The sequence below is a fragment of the Mesoplodon bidens genome (assembly GCF_964165515.1).
Source record: "Mesoplodon bidens genome assembly, contig: HAP1_SCAFFOLD_84, whole genome shotgun sequence".
Lineage (NCBI taxonomy): Eukaryota > Metazoa > Chordata > Mammalia > Artiodactyla > Ziphiidae > Mesoplodon > Mesoplodon bidens.
Genome location: NW_027672468.1, coordinates 1614267 through 1628369, shown reverse-complemented (window position 1 = coordinate 1628369; position 14103 = coordinate 1614267).

Below are 14103 nucleotides of genomic sequence, written 5' to 3'. Positions count from 1 at the left end.
TGGAATATCAAAGCAAGCAGGGTATCTGAGGACCTCAGCAGCCTTCCTCGCTCTTTCTGGGCCTCTGAAACAAGGCTGCAGAAGATACATGGTGTTCTCCATCTACGTTGAGTAGATCCTGAAGCTTCTTGGGCAACTGCCATCACCTTCCTTCCTGCTTCAGCTTCTCAGCTGAGTCTCACAGAACTGCTCTAGCAGCCCCAAAGTTCATCTGCAGCAGGAGAACAGCTTCCTCCCCTTGGGGGAACCGACTGTTAGGCAGTAGGTTTTCCTGCTTTAGTGAAGAAAACGGCTGGTGTTACAGTAGCAGAAGGATCACAGCCCTGGCGGCACAGCAAAGGTGAGGTGAAGAGACGTTAGCAGCTCAGCGTGCACTAGTGTTTGTAGGCTATTGGAACGAGTCTCTTTACCATCGTTCAGGCCTCAAGTAGATATTTTTTTTTTTAATTGCAAGAGTTGGTTTACAATGTTGTGTGAGTTTCTGCTGTACAGCCACGTGAATCAATTATACATATACATATATCCACTCTTTTTTTAGATTCTTTTCCCATATAGGCCATTACAGGGTACTGAGTAGAGTCCCCTGTGCTCTACAGCAGGTCCTTATTAGTTATCTATTTTATATATAGTAGTGTGTATATGTCAATCCCAATCTCCCAATTTATCCCTCCCCTCCCTTGCCCCCCGCCATAACCATAAGTTTGTTTTCTACACCTGTGACTCTATTTCTGTTTTGTAAATAAGGTCAATCTTATCTTCAGTCGGAAGAATTTTGTTTCTAGTAAGCCGAGAAGCGAAGGAAGGACCTACATATAGAGCAAGGAAGTGGCGGGTGGGGGGGCGTTAGGCGAGCTGGGAATCCCACCTGGAATTGTAGGACCAGGCGTCCCCGGAACCGGTGTCTCTTCCGTCTGCTCCTCTGAGGTGCCTCCACAGAAGGGCAACCTCTAGAGCAAACCTGGATCCCAGCCTGGATGCAGATGTCATGCTAGTCGCTTCTGCTTTGGCCATGGCGGTTACTTGGTGGGTGGTGTGGTGTGCAGGGGGTGCACATGTGCACATGACCACTCTCTCCTGGCCAAGTAGTGCCGGAGGAGGGGTGGTCGCCCAGGCTGTGTCTCTGTCGCCCGCACACGCCAACCAAGCCGGGGTTGGGCGCTACCTCCCCTAGGTTGATGTCTTCAGGGCGCAAGGCTCTGAGTTCTCCATTGTGATTGTCGTCCCCAGTAGAATATTTGCTTCTAAAAGGCACAGGGCAGTACGTGCTTTCCGCCTGACATTCCATATGTGGTTTCCACCTGACATGCTGTACACAGTAGATGTATGTTTCTTCCTCTGCCTTTCACCAAGGAAAAAAAAAAACCGGGTGGGGGGCTTGAAAAAATAACATCTAAATCTGTCCCCTTCCCATCTTACACGACTGTAGGTTTCTGGTCAGCCCCTTAAAACATCCTCAGAATAGCAAATTAAGTCTCAAAGAAAATAAATCATAATTTTGCAAGCGATCCGATTCTTTGATTTGAGGTACAAAATTACGGGACCAAAGAGCTTTAATTGCCATTTTATGTATTAGTCATTTCGCAGAGCCTTGTGGTCATAAACACACCCCACGTGCACCGACAGACACAGGCCGGAGCCTGGCGTCACTTCCCCCGTGGCTCTCCTAGCTCTTCCAGCCTGGCTTAGCTCTGCTGTGGGCCCGGGTCTGTGTGTCCGAATCCCACAGACCTCCCCAGTGCCTGATTTCCCAGGAACAAAGGCTGGAAAGGGGCCAGTTAAGGAAACAGTGCAGAACAGAGCGAGAACACACACGTACCCACACAGTTTCCTTCATTGTCCACTCTCCCCACTTAATTATTGTCTTTTTTTTAACATATGATTTGATGTTTTTTGTCTCCATCCTTAAGATTTTTATTTTAAGGACAGCAAAGCAGAGAAAAACACAGCCAGGCCCTCTCTAACTGCCTTAACTCCGTTACAGGCCAGAGGACATTCGCATTTCTAGGTATGGTGTGTGACAATAACAATGACTTTGACATCGCCAGCATGAAAGCACTGGACAATAAGCTGTGCTCTGCGGTCTGCTTACCCGGTGAGTGGCAGTCTGCTGAACATGAACTTGGTGGGAGATGCTCCCCTGCTCGCACCCATGCTCTCACCCTAGGACACCCATCTCCTGCCCTGCAGTTCCTGCAAGAAGGCATGGGCTTTGCTAAGGTGCTGGGAGCCAGTTGCTGAAAGGAAGTGAGGCGGCCTCGGGAGAGTCCTTGGGCAAAGAGCGACTCTGCTCTAAACGAATCTATTTGGGCATGGAGAAAGGCGCAAAAATACCCCCAAAGCCTTCCGATTTGGCCTGACCGTGCCCCCTCCATCATGATCTTGCAGATCCCATGGCAGGGGGCCTGGTCTTGTTTCCATCAACAGGCAGTTTAAGGCAGACACGGCCTCTGTGATAAGGTCTTGGAAAGAGAGCCTGAGCCCTTGAAAAGGGAACCTGTAGCCCCTCAGAGGAGAGTGGTTAGTTAGGATCAGAGAGGAATTTCAAAGCCTGCATTTTATAGACTAGCTCTGTGACCCAGTGAGCCCTGGGCGACCACCAGTTGCCTTGTGCTCCCTAGATTTGGATCCCAAAGGAACGATCAGGGGTCGAGGGTGACTCTTCTCCCTGGAGGCCTAACTCTATAAATTCAATCAGGGCCATCAACGTGCCCCTTATTCCTTCTCATGACACTAAACTGAATCCGGGATGAGTTCTCAGGAGGAGCCCACCTGTCAGTCACACTCTGCGCACTGATGTCTCTCTGCTCCGTGCTCACCAAGGGCTTCACCAACCATGGCTCTAAAGCCATATCTTGCCTGGTGGACTAGGTCGAAATTGACCCTCCTGGGTTCACAGCAGAGACTGCCTTCAGGTTGCATGGTTTGTAATCTCTTAAACATGCCCTGGACATACTTAAGCTTCAGGACAGCCACGTCCCGTCATGGGTCCAGTGCTTTACTCTCTTGGCGACGTGGTTACAGGTGCTGGAGGGACACAAACTCCTGTGGTTGCCACTCTCCATCAGATTGCAAAAGACCCAGGTCCTCACCCCTCTGGCCCCATGAAGGCTTGTGGTGGAGGAAGCCATAATCCCCAGAGACACCTCCCACGGCCATCCCAGGGGCTCTCCTGTCCCTTCCCACTTAGCGTTGACCCAGCCAGGCCTGGGCCAGAGTGGCTGAGGTCCAGGGTACACTTCACTTCCTGCCTTCCTACTCTTTACCTGGCTTCTGCCTGTCCATTTGTTTCTCATGTCTTTTTGCCAAATGTACGTCTGTCTGTCCAGTTTGTTTATTTTGAAACTCATTTAGGTTATCCAGACTTCGTGTGAAAGTTCATGTTTACCAACACCCAACCCCAAGCTTGCTGGGCGCACGCACATCCGAGGGGCCCTCGCTGAGGCTTCCGTTCCTAACTGGCAAGAGCCTGTATTTAATATGCTGAAATTTTCCAGGAAAAAACATATTTGTGAGACTAGATTAATCCCTGTTCCACAAAAGTGGGGATGCTTCTGTGGCAAAGGTTACAGGCAGGATTTATTTTGGTCACTATTTGGGGAAGATGCCATCTCTGCCCTCACTCCGCCCTGAGTCTGTGGCAGCTGTGCCGGCCAGCCGCTCACTGGGTTTCAAGAGAGGAATCTAGGCTCCTGCCTCCCCGCAGTGGCTCCCCACCAACCCCCGTGTTTGGCAGAGAGAGCTCCTGGGAATTGTTTCAGCCACCCATGCTGGTGGAAACTGACCCCAGGCCTTTTGCTTCCTCCTCTCCCTAACTCCTTCGGGCCAACCTGCTGGTGGATGTTTATTCCACTCTGGGATTGCGGCAGGGGAGCGAGACTTGTAAGGAAAACAATGCTGGGCTTCTTTATGTTTATCTCGAGAGCCAGCCATTCTCAGATTAAACTGGCTTCACCGTTCAGGCCAGACATGAAACCGAATGACAGTGGCGGCTGCCGGGAGAGGGAGTTGAGGGTCGCATCGTAGTCTCACCCCGAGGTCTCAAGGGCTCTTACGGGAGAAGGAAAGTGCATCTGCTCTCTTGGTAAAATGTTTCTCGGGTTCTGCTGTTAGCGTCACACTGGTAGTAAAGAGCTGGGGGACTCTCTGGAAGCATCTGTCGGGTTAATGTCAGGTTAATGACAGGAGCATCCACTGTGGTAGGTCCCGTGGAATCAACAGACCTCACCACGCTCAGCTGTAAGTTCAAAGTTCCATCCTATGACTGAGGTGCCTCCGGCTGGCTTGGCCATCAGGACAGCTTCTCATGCACTTGGTCTCCCTCTCCATGCTGTTTCCCTCCCCACATGGATGCCACTCCGCTCACGGAGCGCCCACAAGGAGGGAGCCCGGGGAGCATCCCATGGTCCACCCTCCCCAGGCCCACAGGTGCTCTGCCAGAAGCCACAGCTCGCGGCAAGGATGGCTCAGGTCCCCATCCTCGCTGATCTCATCAGCCTTGTGGGAGTGATGTTGAGAAAGCACCTGTGTCATTCCAGCACCTCTTCCGCTAAGAAGCCTCTGGGTCTTCTTTGGCCCTGAGACCAAGGTGGGGGGGGTGGCGATGGTATGTTCTGAGATTGTTCTGCAAGGTTCTCAAAGGGAGGAAATCTGAGTTGACCATTGTAGGTGGTGAGCCGATTAGAAGCGTGAGGCCATGCTAGGTAGACGGGGCCCCAAGGAACCTGATGGAGTATCACACAGGCGTCAGGATAGTGGCCAGGGGACCAGTGACAATTCTGTGAAAGGGCTCTGGGGAGTGTGATGGGAAAAAGCAAAGATAATTTGAGTTTATTAGTGGAAATACAAATGTTTTTGTTTTGTTTTGTTTTGTTTTTTGTGGTACGCGTGCCTCTCACTGTTGTGGCCTCTCCCATTGCGGAGCACAGGCTCCAGACGCGCAGGCTCAGTGTCCATGGCTCACGGGCCCAGACGCTCCGTGGCACTTGGGATTTTCCCGGACCGGGGCATGAACCCGTGTCCTCTGCATCGGCAGGCAGACTCTCAACCACTGCGCCACCAGGGAAGCCCGATACAGATGTTTTTAAATGATGGCATTGGACAGGAGTGGGCATACCGATGAAATCTAAAAGTACTTATGGAGGGAATTCCCTGGCCGTCCAGAGGTTAGGACTCAGCACTTTCATTTCAGTGACCTGGTTCAATCCCTGGTCGGAGAACTAAGATCCTCCAAGCCACTGCACAGCCAAAAACAAAACAAAGAAATGTACTTATGGAGACCTGAAATAACCCAAGACTAAGACGCCACTAGGAAGGGCTATGCTTCGCAGATACTAAGGAAAAATCGGAATTAACTTTCTCTTTTCTTGGAGAGAAACTCTACAAGATGGTGGAACTGTTACAGACCTTAAATTTAATTAGTGGCTGGGTAGAGGCAGGAAAGAGGTGTGTGGAATCCCCCTAGATGTGCTCCCCAAATCTGCCTCTAGAGGTCTCCTCACTTCCCCGTTTCTGAGCCTGAGGATGGACTTAAGTGGGAACCACCTTTCTCTACCTCCCATGAAGGATTTTCAATCTCCAGGCTCCCTTTTCTGGCTGAGGGCTGGACAGAATGGCAGCACTCGCTCAGGAAGTCCTCCTGCGCCTTCCAGGCTTACCTTCTGCATCCAGGATGCACGGAGCAGCAGGGTTTCGCCGAGGGTCTGGCAGAAGCCTTTTTAGAGGAAAGAGCACCACTGACTGTACTAAGAAGCTGGGGAGATCAGAGACTTCAGGTCTGAGTCTTGAGGCTGTTTCAGAAGGAGCCAGTTTTCAGCCCTGGCTCGGAATCTGGACCGGTGGTGTTTGTAGCAAGGACTCAAGAATTCAGAGCCAGGCAGCCTGGCAGCCAGTGGTGGTGGCGGCGAGGCTGCGGCAGTGTTTTGATTTGACTTTCTGTGTGTGTGTGTGTGTGCGTGTGCGTGTGCGTGTGTGTGTGTGTGTGTGTGTCTTCTCTACTTTTTACCATTTGCTTTTGGTCTTTCATACCAAACAGCCACAGTTCCGGAGTCCTGCCCATTAAACACAGAGGAATAAGTATGAGATCTACCAAATTATATAAAATGAAGGAACAACTTATTTCATCTGGGGGTTCCTAACTTAAAAGGGCTATCTTGCCTGCTCTTCATCCTGTCACCCTTAGAGCGGTAAAGCACTGTAGACACATGTGCCGGACTCCGGTACCCCCAGGGAGTACAGATCCCCGCATTCCGTCTGGCTGTGAGAGATACCTAAACATTTCCTGTCCCACTCACTCCCCTTCCCCTGGGGTCCACCTCCACAAGACTATTATTAGAGCCTTAGGGCGGATTAGCACACCAGGACATTTATGGGTATACACAATTTATACCCGCTGAATCCCAGTGCTTCTGCCATTAAAGGGTTTTGTGTCTTCGGCTGGCCTAACCTGAAGCTGACCCCAGACATTGGTGAGTGGCCTCCCTCAAATGTGACACAGTGAGCCTCACGCCCACCCTCCAGGGTCAGCTGGCTCCGTCCACGAACTGAGCCCTCTGAAGGGCATGGCTCTCGGCTCTGCCCTGGAAGAGATCACCGTGTGCTGGAGGATCCAGCAATTTCCACACAGCATGAGAAATTGGGTGGTCGTACCGGCCAGTGGGGGAACACTTCGGAGCATGCTGGACCCCATCTGGCTTCAGGGGGGGCCTTCTGGGGGCAGGTGCTGGAAGAGGCAGCTCAGCAGTCCTCGGCCAGAGAATGGAAGGCTTTCCCCAAACTCAGGGGGTTAGGGCTTCATCCTCTCCCTTCAGAAGGGGCATCTCGCTGCACTGGGGGGACTGAATCAGATGGAGTCAGTCTGTGGGATGGGAGGACGACTTGGGGGAGATGAGTGTAGCCTGAACAAGGCCTGGGGGGCGGATGGTTTTCGCGCACATTCTGTGAGTCAGGCGCCCTGCTCACCACTCTTCCATGTCACCTCGCTTAGTCTCACAGCATCCCTGGGGAGTAAGTACTTGTCTCCCATCTGATGGATGGGAAAACCTGGGCTCCAAGTACAGTGACCTGCCCAAGGTCACACAGTCAGTACGTTACAAGCTGGGGCTGTATCCCGGTTTTCTGACTACAGATTTAGACCTTACTAGAGCTTGAACAAGCAGGAGGTCATGGTGGATTGGATAAAGAGCATGAAGGAGAGAGAAGCATCAAGAGTGGGTTTCCAGCATGGGCAGCGGGTGCTTCTCGTGCAGGAACTGCATTACAAGGGGGGAAGATGATGAGTTTCGTGGATGGTACCCGGGGGACCCCAAAGCTCTGGAGCTAATGTCTCCTGGGGTTGGTGGCACCAGCTGATAACAACTCTTGGTGGGCTGTTCAGGTGCAGAAGGAGAGGAACAGCTGTCACTCTATTCTCTGCCATGCCATTTGGTCCCTGGCACCCTGCTGGGCAGCCAGTCCCTTCCTGCCCCACCCTGGCCCCCACAGCAAACACTAACTCTGAGCCCAAATTAACACACTCTTCTCCCTCCCCTTCACCTCCTCCTGCTCTCGTGAAAGTCTCAGCCAGACTCAGTTTCTTTTCCTGGTCCGCTCTAACACTTAGGCAAACTTCAAGACCAAATAAAGATACAAAGGTTGAGCCTACGGCAAGCTCACAAAACAAGGACCATCCTGCATGTACCTCCATCAGAGGGCCACAGTGGCCATGACTGTCCCTAGCCCAGTGGACGCCACTGCTCCCAAGTTTCACGTGCTGTGGTTTGCACCCTGTGGGAGTTCCAGGTAATGCGCATCTTGCCAGTTTTCGTGCCAAACTCCGGACTGTCCTGCCAGAGACACCATCTACACCAAACCAAAGGTCCGGTAACCTTCCTTTCCTCTTCTCAGGTGCCTGGCAGGCTGACGACAACGTGGTCAGTCGTCGGAACACGCAGTGCAGACGCTCATCTTCTGGCAGCCTGGAGGACCCCGAGAACAGGCTCTGCGTGTGGGATCCTTTGGCCATCTGAGAGCCTTAGCCCCTGTACCAGGGCTCTCCTCCCGTTCTCACATCCCATCCTGGCCTCATGGCACCACTGACCTCCTGGGCATCCTCAGCAAGACACACGGAGACGTTTTAGACCCACGTGAAAGCTGGATGCTGAGGGCACCTGACCCTTCTCCCAGACTCATCTTCTTCCGCAACCGTGATCCTTCCCCTCTCAGAAGGGACTGGAAACCTCTTTTCTCCTTGTGGGCTAAAGCCACTCGAACTGCAGCTCATGAGACCCTTTGCAGAGACTCTCTGGAATGTTTCCACTGTATCTTGATCTTCAGGTGGAGCTGTGGCCTACAGACTGGTTATTTCTTGTGCATGTTTTCTTTATTTTCTCCTTAGGAGGTAGACCAAGAAGACTCAAGAGTTTGGGTGACTTCATTACAAACACCCATCTGGCATTTTCTAGTCTCTTGGACATCATAACCAATCTGAGACCTGCAGTTTGGGGTGGCGTTGGGGGATGACTCCTGTGAGAAGGGAAAGCCATATTGCACTGTAAGTGGGGTTTCCCTCAAAATGCATTAGGAGCTCCTCTCTCAAGGACAAGAAGCAGTGGCAACCACCAGAAGATTGGTTGGGAAAACAGTTCTTGCTTCTGGTAGCAGAGGCTATGCCTCGTGTGTCTGCTTAGGAAGGAGGCCTTGAATCTGAGAACCCCTCAGTTAAATGATGACCTACCGGGGACTTCTTTATGATCAGGTGCACTCAGGAAGGCCTGGGGCTCCATCCTAAGGTGACACTGCAAAGGCATTTTTGACCCTCTCTATGTACCAGGCACTTGTTAGGGACTGTCGTATATTATCACGTTTCATCACTACCGCCCTGTCAGGTGGCATTCTTATCCCTGCTGCCCCCGTCTCCACCCCGCTTTTCTGAAAGAGTTGAAGAAAGAAGCTGAGAGAGGGGTGGACCGGTGGTTCTCATTTGGTGCCCAGGAACCCCAAAGGAGGTTGGGGGAAGGGCTGAGCTGGGGTCAGTGGTGGTCTGGGAGGCTCCCCACCCCACCGGTTTTCCTCCCCTGTCCTCCAGATCAGCTGAGCCTGATGGGGGGAGCCGGAGGTACTGCCTTCCATAGGCTCATCAGAGATTTAGAGATATTGTTCAAATCACATGTGCACCCCACCTCACTCTGGTGTAGGGCATAGAAATAACAGCCTGAAACAGCAAGACCGTAAGCTGTTGGCTGTTCCTCCCTCAACACTAGTGTTATCAATGGATTCCTCATAGCTCTCTGATAGATGCATTGTCTGCTGGCTTATGGAAGAGGTGGTTATTTAGTGGAGCATGAGATTGAGAAGCAAAGTGGGATCCAACATTTTGTGAGGCTGAGATATGACAGAGCCCTAGGCTATGCCCACCATGATGGCCTGAATTAGTAGTTGGAATTGTTGCCCTAGAAGAGCTTTTCAGGGTCCTTCCCAAGGCCTCAAAGAGAGCCCAGTGCCAGGGCATGTTTTGCACCTCCTGTGTGGCTGCTTTGCGCCACCAGGTGCCTGGTGACCCTCCCTGCCTGGTGGTTGTGGTTCACATCCTGCCCTGGGTGTGGGCAGGGGGAGGCCTGTGGTCTTGACAGACACTACATGAGCCAAGCCTGAATCTCAGCTTCTGCCTTGAGTTCCCGTGTCCACCCGCTCTGAAATCCTGCAGTGGGCTCTACTGTTTCAGGCTCCATTTAATGTCCTTCCTTTCCCTGAAACATTCTTACAGCCCCTTTCATATTGATGATTCCAGCAACAACCACACTTCCTGATCTCCTTGAAGTCTGAGTCCCAGAAGCACTAGGGAAGGGGGTGCTCCCTTAGCCTGGGGTGGTGGTATACAGATCCACCTCCTCTCCCGGCAGGTAGTATTCAGAGTGTGGTGTTACCTGAGATGAAGGAGATGCAGGTAAACAGTTGCCACAGTGGCCAGGAACCCTAAGAGGAAGTCATTGTCTTCACCCTTTCTGGAGCGTCTGTCTTCTCCCAGGAAGAGGCTCAGAGAGATTCCTCAAGGCCTTGGTTCCATAACCAAGACATACCCGGGTGAGAAGTGGCCCTTCACTCCTGTTTCTCAGACAGTTCCTGCTCTCTCCCCCATCCCCTCACCTCTTTGCCCTCATTTAGCTCTTTGGCGAGCAGAAATATCCCATCCAAAAGGGCTGGGATCAGGGAACAGGGCACAGAGCCTGGTCGGGGAACAGGACAGCCGCCCCAGTCATCACCTGCAGATGGTCATGTTGTTAGCAGTTGACCCACAGAGAATATGACGGGGCCTGGTTTCTCACACAAGGACACAGACTAACCAGAGGCCTGGGGCTCCTTCCTGCCACACTCAGGTCGGAGCTCACCTATGAGCTCACTTCCGGGTGGTGTGGTGATCCCAGCCTTCTCACAGAGCCCTTTTTCCTTCTCCTCCCCAGTCCCATCCCACCAGAGGTCATGCCCACGCTGGGGCATCTCCTGGGCACGGATCCACACACGTTAAGCCATCTCACCTGGGGAGAGTTTGTGTCCTGTTCACCTGACCTTGGCATGCTGCTTGCTCACTTTGCTTTAGGATCTGCACACCAACTGTGTGTAAGTATGTGTGTACTGTTGTGCCAGCTGTGTACCCCTCACTCCCTGGAGTACACTCATGGGCACACTACAGTGGGGACGTCAAGGATGCAATATTTATGGACTGCTGCATGATTCTTAAAAATGAATAAAACTGTTCACAAGGGAAGGAGAGCTATTAATTGCGCAGTTGGCTTATTTGTGAAAGTTTCTGTCCGACTTTCTCCAGCACGCTTTTAATACTTTGACTCAATAACAACTCACACTGCAGAAATATAGAAGATCATGAGAGATTACTACAAGAAACTCTATGCCAATAAAATGGACAACCTGGAAGAAATGGACAAATTCTTAGAAATGCACAACCTGCCAAGACTGAATCAGGAAGGAATAGAAAATATGAATAGACCAATCACAAGCACTGAAATGGAAACTGTGATTAAAAATCTTCCAACAAACAGAAGAAGCCCAGGACCAGATGGCTTCACAGGCGAATTCTATCAGACATTTAGAGAAGAGCTAACACCTATCATTCTCAAATTCTTCCAAAATATAGCAGAGGGAGGAGCACTCCCAAACTCATTCTACGAGGCCACCATCACCTTGATACCAAAACCAGGCAAGGATGTCACAAAGAAAGAAAACTACAGGCCAATGTCACTGATGACATAGATGTAAAAATCCTCAACAAAATACTAGCAAACAGAATCCAACAGCACATTAAAAGGATCAAACACCATGATCAAGTGGGGTTTATTCCAGGAATGCAAGGATTCTTCAATATACGCAAATCAATCAATGTGATACACCATATTAACAAATTGAAGGAGAAAAACCATATGATCATCTCAACAGATGCAGAGAAAGCTTCCGACAAAATTCAACACACATTTATGATAAAACCCTGCGGAAAGTAGGCATACAGGGAACTTTCCGCAAGATAATAAAGGCCATATATGACAAACCCACAGCCAACATTGTCCTCAATGGTGAAAAGCTGAGACCATTTCCACTAAGGTCAGGAACAAGACAAGGTGGACCACTCTCACCACACTTAATCAACTTAGTTTTGGAAGTTTTACCAACAGCAATCAGAGAAGAAAAGGAATCCAAATTGGGAAAGAAGAAGTAAAGCTGTCACTGTTTGCAGATGACATGATACTATACATAGAGAATCCTAAAGATGCTACCAGAAAACTACTAGAGCTAATCATTGAATTTGGTAAAGTAGCATGATACAAAATTAATGCACAGAAATCTCTGGCATTCCTGTACACTAATGATGAAGAATGTGAAAGTGAAATCAAGAAAACACTCCCATTTACCATTGCAACAAAAAGAATAAAATACCTAGGAATAAACCTACCTAAGGAGACAAAAGACCTGTATGCAGAAAATTATAAGACACTGATGAAAGAAATGAAAGATGATACAAATAGATGGAGAGATATAGCATGCTCCTGGATTGGAAGAATCGATATTGTGAAAATGACTCTACTACCCAAAGCAATCTACAGGTTCAATGCAATCCCTATCAAACTACCACTGGCATTTTTCACAGAACTGGAACAAAACATTTCAAACTTTGTTTGGAAAAACAAAAGACTCCGAATAGCCAAAGCAATCTTGAGAATGAAAAACGGAGCTGGAGGAATCAGGCTCCCTGACTTCAGACTACACTAGAAAGCTACAGTAATCAAGACAGTGTTTTACGGGCACAAAAACAGAAAGATAGATCAATGGAACAGGATAGAAAGCCCAGAGATAAACCCACGCACATATGGTCAACTTATCTTTGATCAAGGAGGCAGGAATGTACCGTGGAGAAAGGACAGCCTCTTCAATAAGTGGTGCTGGGAAAACTGGACAGGGACCTGTAAAAGTATGAGATTAGATCATTCCCTAACACCATACACAAAACTAAGCTCAAAATGGATTAAAGACCTAAATGTAAGGCCAGAAACTATCAAAGTCTTAGAGGAAAACATAGGCAGAACACTCTAGGACATAAATCCCAGCAAGATCCTTTTGGACCCACCTCCTAGAGAAATGGAAATAAAAACAAAGATAAACAAATGGGACCTAATGAAACTTCAAAGCTTTTGCACAGCAAAGGACACCATAAACAAGACCAAAAGACAACCCTCAGAATGGGAGAAAATATTTGCAAATGAAGCAACTGACAAAGGATTAATCTCCAAAATTTAAAAACAGCTCATGCAGCTCAATAGCCAAAAAAACAAACAACCCAATCCAAAAATGGGCAGAAGACTTAAATAGGCATTTCTCCAAAGAAGATATACAGACTGCCAACAAACACATGAAAGAATGCTCAACATCATTAATCATTAGAGAAATGCAAATCAAAACTACAATGAGATATCATCTCACACCAGTCAGAATGGCCATCATCAAGAAATCTAGAAACAATAAATGCTGGAGAGGGTGTGGAGAAAAGGGAACACTCTTGCACTGCTGGTGGGAATGTGAATTGGTACAGCCACTATGGAGAACAGTATGGAGGTTCCTTAAAAGACTAAACATAGAACTACCATATGACCCAGCAATCCCACTACTAGGCATATACCCTGAGAAAACCATACTTCAAAAAGAGGCATGTACCAAAATGTTCATTGCAGCTCTATTCACAATAGCCTGGAGATGGAAACAACCTAAGTGTCCATCATCGGATGAATGGATAAAGAAGATGTGGCACATATATACAATGGAATATTACTCAGCCATAAAAAGAAACGAAACTGAGCTATTTGTAATGAGGTGGATAGACCTAGAGTCTGTCGTACAGAGTGAAGTAAGTCAGAAAGAGAAAGACAAATACCGTATGCTAACACATATATATGGAATTTGAAAAAAATGTCATGAAGAACCTAGGGGTAAAACAGGAATAAAGTCACAGACCTACTTGAGAATGGACTTGAGGATATGGGGAGGGGGAAGGGTAAGCTGTGACAAAGCGAAAGAGAGGCATGGACATATATACACTACGGAACGTAAGGTAGATAGATAATGGGAAGCAGCCGCAGAGCACAGGGAGATCAGCTCGGTGCTTTGTGACCGCCTGGAGGGGTGGGATGGGGAGGGTGGGAGGGAGGGAGATGCATGAGGGAAGGGATGTGGGAACAGATGTATATGTATGACTGATGCACTTGGTTATAAACAGAAACTAATAAAAAAATAAAAATAAAATAAAAATAAAAACAATAAATACTTGGGAAGAAAAAAAAAAACTTTGACTCAAGACAAGCTGGACATGGAGGAGTGAGAGAGGGCAAGGGGTAGAGGGAAAGAAATGTTTCTGGGTGGGAGCTGGTGTACCATCCCCTGGGCACAGCTTCTGCGCAGAGGCCTGATAAGGAGCCCTCACCTCCACCCAACCCCCTTCAACCAGAGAACTTCCAACTGCTGCTCCTCAATAATTGAAGAGCAGGAAAGCTGGTGACTAGAGGGAGGCTGGGGGAGGGGAGGAGGAAGAACCACAGTCCACCGTTAGTGCGTCACTTAAAGGCTGGTGAA